At 34.5% G+C, this 7586-nt stretch overlaps 1 protein-coding gene across 1 annotated transcript in view; it reads right to left on the bottom strand.

Moving 5' to 3' along the window:
• Positions 1-7586, bottom strand: part of LOC133650116 (cytochrome c oxidase assembly factor 4 homolog, mitochondrial-like) — a 324940-nt gene that overhangs the window by 26914 nt on the left and 290440 nt on the right. The gene's annotated exons all lie outside the window — the stretch shown is intronic.

The following is a 7586-nucleotide window of genomic DNA, read 5'->3' as shown; positions in this document are numbered from 1 at the left end:
AAAATAGTACATTTATGTTAAATCTTACTTGGGAAAAGTAATCCCCCGATTCCTATTTTCAACAGTCCGCTCATTTGAGCAAGAGAACGCTGAACACCATCTTTGTTTTCTACCTGTCAACTGTCAGCTTAGGCTGCTCGCCGGCTCCTCATCACCACTTCAAGATGGCGGCCCGAATTTCTCGCGTCACAGCAGCCAATGCTGCGTCTACTTATGGGTGAGGGCGGACCTACGTCACTTCCGCCTACCAATCCCCTAGCAACCGGGAATTCGTTGAAAACAAACCAGCTCGAACGCAGCATTGACAGAAAAAGCATTTAACGAGCGTTGTGGCTTGTAAGTCGGCGTTAAATCCTTCATTTACGCATTTTTACTTATTCGCATATCGTGTGAAAAAACGAAAAATGTATTATTTGCGTCAGACTCGTCTCAGTGAACTTTAAAGCTTCTCAGGCTTAGCGTAGCTTGCTAGTTAGCTTAGCCTGCGCGCTACTCAGAAAGAGACGCGGAAGTTATCAACAACAAGATCAAGTGTTAGTGTATAAAATATTGAGAGATTTGAGGGCTACATGTATTGTTTAAGTACAACTGTTCTTCGCCAGGTGTTCTTTGGCCGCCCTGGCTTACCTTTTCCCGGTGGTGTCCATCTTAACGCTGCCTTTGGTATCCTCTCGTTGTCCGGTTTTCGAAAATAGCTAGCTAGGCTATAGACTATATAGTATATACCGCATGTTATTTTTGTACAACAACAACTTCAGCTGTCGAACGTTATAAGGTACAATTTCAACAAGTACGGTATAGCCAAGTTGTGGTTAAGAAGGTGGATTTTTATTCCTTATATTTACCAGAAACGAAGTGATCCGAACACACGACCCGGGACTTTGGGGGACTCCAGTGAGAACCGTCCTCGTTTTCCCGGTGTAAAGCTGCGAGCCATTTGTCTCGTCTCTGTGGGCTTTTATCGCGCTTCGGCAGAACAAAATACAACCTTTGTTTTCCCTGTTTCCAGTTGTGGTTAGCACGACCAAAAACAACACCGTTTTTCGGCATTTTGGAGGCAGAATGACGGGTTTAACCAGCGTAGGTATCAAATGTTTAGCAGCCAAGGCTGCATACTCACGGTACCTGATATTCAGCTGGGAATGACTACAACAGTAAATAAACACAAGACATATATATACTCTATTAGCCACAACACAACCAGACTTATATTTAATATGCCACAAATTAACCCTGCATAAAAACACCTGCGTGTTTGTTACGCTAGCTCCTAGCTCCTCTGCTAGCTCCTAGCTCCATAGAACACGCCAATACAATTCAAACACCTGATCAACACACACAATCACTCAGCCCAAAAGACCGTTCACCTAACCCAAGGTTCATAAAGCTTATATATTTTTAAAAAGTTACGTACATACGCAAAAAAAAGTTGCGCACATACGGTCAAGCGATCAAATGTTTAGAAGCCAAAGCTGCATACTCACAGTAGCACGTCTGCGTCTTTGTCATCCAAATCAAAGTAATCCTGGTAAGAGTCTGTGTTGTCCCAGTTCTCTACAGGCGTCTGTGTATCGAAGTCAAAAGTCCTCCTGGTTAGAGTCTCTGTTATCCGAGTTCTTCCATCTTGACTGCATCTTTCGGGAATGTAAACAAAGAAGCGCCGGCTGTGTACTGTTGTTGCTGACTACGTTCGAAAAATACGTCCATTTCGCACCGACAACTTTCTTCTTTGCTTGCTCAGCTTCCTTCTCCATAATGCAATGAACATGATTGCAACAGATTCACGAACACAGATGTCCAGAATACTGTGGAATTATGAAATGAAAACAGAGCTTTTTCGTATTGGCTTCAATGTGGAAGGCATACCCGTGTCTACGTCACGCACATACGTCATCCTCAGAGGCGTTTCGAACCGGAAGTTTAGCGGCAAATTTAAAATGTCACTTTATAAGTTAACCCGGCCGTATTGGCATGTGTTATAATGTTAAGATTTCATCATTGATATATAAACTATCAGACTGCGTGGTCGGTAGTAGTGGCTTTCAGTAGGCCTTTAAACCTTATATCGTAGGAGTGTTGCTATTATTTTGCATGTATATGTATAATAACGTGTTTAGTAATCCTTACTAGAATAGTAAATCGTGCGTTTTCTGGGTTATCTCGAAATGATATAATAAAATTAAGCTCGGTCCTAAGAAGTAGGAAATTACTCTTCCGTGTAAATTCCCTCAAATGTCCTAATTATTAAGTTATTAATAATACTTGTACAAAACGCCCATATATGTGCATGCATAATCACATTAGGTTTTAAAAAAATATATTTTTATTGAACAGAAAACATACATTTATAATTCACACAAAAGTCAAGGCGCTTTCAACATCAAGGAAAGAAAACAAAAAGCAAATACAGATAGAGTATTAAATGATAATAATAATAAAAAGACAAAAAGGGCTACCTAAATCACTTGAAATGTTTTTGACCAATGTATCAATTTAAGGGCTTTTGTACTCTTAATCATTCTCCAAGATTTGCATAATCACATTAGTCAACCTGCTGTTGTTGTTGTTGTTGTTGTTGTTGCAAAGACTAGTATGGTGGCCGACAGGGCCAAAGCGTAGAAAAAAAATACTAAACCAAAAAACCCCCCAAATAAATACAACAGAGAAACATAAAACTAGACGAGGGATTAAAAATGAATGAAAATAATCCCTAAATTAGTGTTGGCCATCTGAGGGCCGGTTTAACTTTAATGACTGCCTGATTCAAATTGATTTGTGAGTTGGAAGAAGTGCACAAAGGAGGTTGTTGACATGATGTTGAGGAGGACAAAAAGCACACGGTGTTGTGTCTCTTTAAGAAGATGACGTTTCACGTCTCGACTTTGGTGACCTCGGCTTCAGCAAACGAGGCCGTTATTCACGCTTGAGCCGAGTAAATCTAAATCCTGTCACAGTAGAACTATTCTCCCCCAGGAAACAATGTAAATAAACAATAATCTGTTCCAGGGTCAAACTGTGGTTTTACCCAGGCACATTTTAACAATCGCAAGTGGGGTTTTTTTTTGCAGTTTATACCTTTTTTTTTTAGATGCAATTACAGTTGCAAGTACAAGACATTGGATGGCAGTAGTGTATCGTTTGTGTGTTTTTGTCCTTTTTGTTGCACCCTAAAAAGTGTTAATACTGTAAACATTGTACTTATTACACACCTGCTTTTTCCCCCTATTAAACTGTTATTGTTAAAAAAATTTAAAAAAATGAATCTAAGTCAATGTTATGAATTAATGACCTTACTTCACATCAAATATTGCGTTTTGAAATATATTTTGGGGAAGACGTTGCATATTTTGTGTGTTTGCCGTATAAAAATACTTAGTTTTCTTTAAAAAAAAAAAAAAAAGGACACAAAATATCAGGTTCAAACTCCGATGACATTTATTAGACAAGACAAGAAGCAAAGAAATCAAACAGAGACAGGGTTCAATTTAGCTCGTACATCGTCGTCCCACGCTCTGACGAGGGAGTTCCACGCCTCCTCTTTTATTTGGACCTTTTCTGGTTACATAGCATTACATTACATTACGCAGCTGCTCCTAAGGGGAGGTGGTCATAAACAGCTGTTGCACTCGGTCATAAACAGTTCAAAGAAAAGGTGCTTGGAGGTCCTGCTTCCTCTCCGTATTGCAGATCTCGGGTCAGGACAAGGTCTTCCTGTGGCTGTCAATAGATCAAAGAAACCGACGCCTCCATGTCGCATCCCATCGCACACAGTGGAGTTTTACAAGCCTTTTGCTTGATAAGATGAAAGACAGCTTTTGTTCTTCTCGCAGGGCGAGCTGAAATCACGGGAACACAAAGTTGTGTGATAACTTATATACAATTATTCTGACACAAAACAAACAAATAAAAAAAAGGGAAAAATAAGTGAGGCCCTTTTGGATCTTCTAGAATTTTGTTGATTTTTTTTTTTAAATGTTATTACTCAAAAAAATAATAATGAATTGAAATCAATGTTGTTATGAATTATTGACTTATTAAAGGCTCAAATTAATTCATATCAAATATTACACTTTGACATATTTTGGGGAAATTATTGCATATTTTGTGTGTTTGCCAGATAAAAAACAGGTTTTATTTGACAAAAAAGGCATAAAACCAACGAATAAAAAAACAAATGTTTAAAGTCAAAAAAAAGTTTTTAAAATGTGTGATAATTTTAGTCTGATTTTATTTAAACTGTCATCGCTCAAAATCATTAATTAAATCAATGTTGTTATGAATTATTGACCTATTCAAGTCTTCGATTACTTTAAATATTACATTTTGAATTTTTTTGGGGAAAAAAATTATGCATATTTTGTGTCTTTGGCGTATGAAAAAACTAAGTTTGATTGTAACGTGCATCTTAATTGTAGTTTTTATTAACAAATTTGGAGGTGTTAAAATCGCCATGGAAATCCGCTAATGCTCAGCCGTAGCATGTCAATAGCAAAGCCAATGTATATTATCATCAAGCTAGCGCATTTGTGGAAAAGTAGAGCCTTACTTTACTTATATTGGGCCGTTTTTTTGAGTAAATTTCTTTGTTGGCATGAAAAAAGTGATTACCCAGTCTTACCTAGCCTAAGCGTGACCAGGTACCAGGTACCGTAATACGGCAGCGTTGGATTTTAGATCAATCGGTGCCTGATAGAAACATTTTAGTTGTACTTGAAAAACTGACAGCTCAGTCACCAGAATTTTACGGTAAAAGCAGGGGGTTTTTCACAGCATATAAAAAAATTGAATAAATGGAATGGAATGGAGAAACCATAGCACTGTTTTTAGCGGTAAAATTCAAGCAACAGAGCTGCCAGTTGTTTTTTTTACCATAAAATCCAAAAAATATTTTAATTTTACTTGAAAAACTGACAGCTCAGTCACCAGAATTTTTTCACAGCATATAAAAAAATGGAATAAATGGAAAGGAATGGAGAAACCATAGCACTGTTTTTAGCGGTAAAATTCAAGCAACAGAGCTGCCAGTTGTTGTTTTTTTTACCATGAAATCAAAAAAATATTTTAATTTTACTTGAAAAACTGACAGCTCAGTCACCAGAATTTTTTCACAGCATATAAAAAAATGGAATAAATGGAAAGGGATGGAGAAACCATAGCACTGTTTTTAGCGGTAAAATTCAAGCAACAGAGCTGCCAGTTGTTGTTTTTTTTTACCATGAAATCAAAAAAATATTTTAATTTTACTTGAAAAACTGACAGCTCAGTCACCAGAATTTTTTCACAGCATATAAAAAAATGGAATAAATGGAAAGGAATGGAGAAACCATAGCATTGTTTTTAGCGGTAAAATTCAAGCAACAGAGCTGCCAGTTGTTGTTTTTTTTACCATAAAATCCAAAAAATATTCTAATTTTACTTGAAAAACTGACAGCTCAGTCACCAGAATTTTTTCACAGCATATAAAAAAATGGAATAAATGGAATGGAATGGAGAAACCATAGCACTGTTTTTAGCAGTAAAATTCAAGCAACAGAGCTGCCAATTAAAACAATATTGTTGTTTTCATGTTTTTTTTTGTTAGTTTTGTAATGTTTTCATGTCTTACTGTATAAAAAAAACAGTACCAAAGTTGATTTTACAGTAAAAAAAAACTCAGTCGGCGGAATTTAACCGTTAAATCTATTGTCAATTTTACATTCTGCAATTTCATTTGTTTTGAATTCATACGTCAAGCAGATATTTAAGTACTGTATTTATCTTTATTTTAACAAAAAAATATATTAATTTTACTTGAAAAACTGACATTGGATGGCAGTAGTGTATCGTTTGTGTTAGGGTTTGATGGTTAGGGTTAGGGTTAGGGTTAGGTTTAGGGTTAGGGTTATTAGGGTTAGGGTTAGGGTTAGGGTTAGGGTTAGGTTTGGGTTATGGTTAGGGTTAGGGTTAGGGTTAGGGTTAGGGTTAGGTTTAGGGTTGGGGTTAGGGTTAGGGTTAGGGTTAGGGTTATTAGTGGGTTTTTCACAACATATAAAGAAATGGAATAAATGGAATGGAATGGAGAAACAATAGCACTATTTTTAGCGGTAAAATTCAAGCAACAGAGCTGCCAGTTGTTGTTTTTTTACCATAAAATCTTGTTTTTTTTTAAATGTTTTTTTGATTGTTTTTAATGTTGTCATGTCTTAATGTATAAAAAAAACCAGTACCAAAGTTGATTTTACAGTAAAAAAACTCAGTCGGCGGAATGTTGTGACATTAGATGGCAGAAGTGTTTTTGTCCTTTTTGTTGCACCCTAAAAAGTGTTACTACTGTAAGTATTGTACTTATTACACACCAGCGTTTTTTTCCCCCTTTAAAACTGTTATTGTTAAAAAAAAAAATAATGATGAATCAAAGTAAATGTCGTGAATTAAAAACTTACTTCACATCAAATATTGCGTTTTGAAATATATTTTGGGGAAAATATTGCATATTTTGTGTGTTTGCCGTGTAAAAATATTTAGGTTTTTTTTGGAGAAAAAAAAAGACATAAAAAAAACATATAAAAACAAGTAAAAAATAAGTGGGGCCCTTTTGGATCTGCAAGAATTTTGTTGGATTTTTTTTTTTTACTATTATTACCTCAAAACATAATAATGAATAGAAATCAATGTTGTCATTGATTCATTAAAGGCTACAATTAATTCACATCAATCATTACACTTGCATATTTACATACAAGTGTTATTTGACAAAAAAGGCATAAAAACGACGAATAAAAAAACAAATGTTGAAAGTAAAAAAAAAGTTTTAAAAATGTGTGATCATTTTAATCTGATCTTATTTAAACTGTTATCGCTCAGAATCATTAATTAAATCAATGTTGTTATGAATTATTGACATATTCAAGGCTTCAATTACTTCACATCAAATATTCCATTTGGAATTTTTTGGAGGGGGGGAATTATACATATTTTGTGTCTTTGGCATATGAAAAAAACTAAGTTTTATTTGACAAAAAAGGCATAAAATAAAAAAATAAAAATAAATAAGCCTTGAATTGTTTTGTTTTAAGTTAAAAATGTATGACTTATTTTTAATACTTTTGCATTCCTGATCATTTTAGTCGTCACTCAAAAAATGTTTACGAATTAAAATCAATGTTATGGATTACCGAAATATTTAACGCTCATATTACTTCACATCAAATATTTGTATTGGGTCAATACGAACAACCTTCCCTAGTCATGGTGCAAAAAAAAAACCAACTAACAAAAACAAAAAATCAAAACATGCGGCGGCCATTTTTATATTTTTAATCTTCCAAAACTAAATATTTTAGTAACTTTTAGAACTTTCTTCGAGTTTGGTCCAAGTCGTAAAAATGTAAAAAATGTCATAAAAATGTTACAAATGTCATAAAAATGTTAAAAATATGTCATAAAAAATTTAAAAATATGTCGTAATTTTTTTGAAATATGTCATTAGAATGTTAAAAATGTCATAAAAATGTAAAAAATATGTCATAAAAATTTAAAAAATGTCGTAATGTAAAAAAAAAGCCAAAAAAAAAAAAAAAAGTCCTAATTTTTTTTAAATATGTCCT

The sequence above is a fragment of the Entelurus aequoreus genome, linkage group LG05 (genome assembly GCF_033978785.1).
Source record: "Entelurus aequoreus isolate RoL-2023_Sb linkage group LG05, RoL_Eaeq_v1.1, whole genome shotgun sequence".
Classification (NCBI taxonomy): domain Eukaryota; kingdom Metazoa; phylum Chordata; class Actinopteri; order Syngnathiformes; family Syngnathidae; genus Entelurus; species Entelurus aequoreus.
Note: the sequence above shows the minus strand (reverse complement) of the source record. Positions and strands in the feature narration are given on the sequence as shown.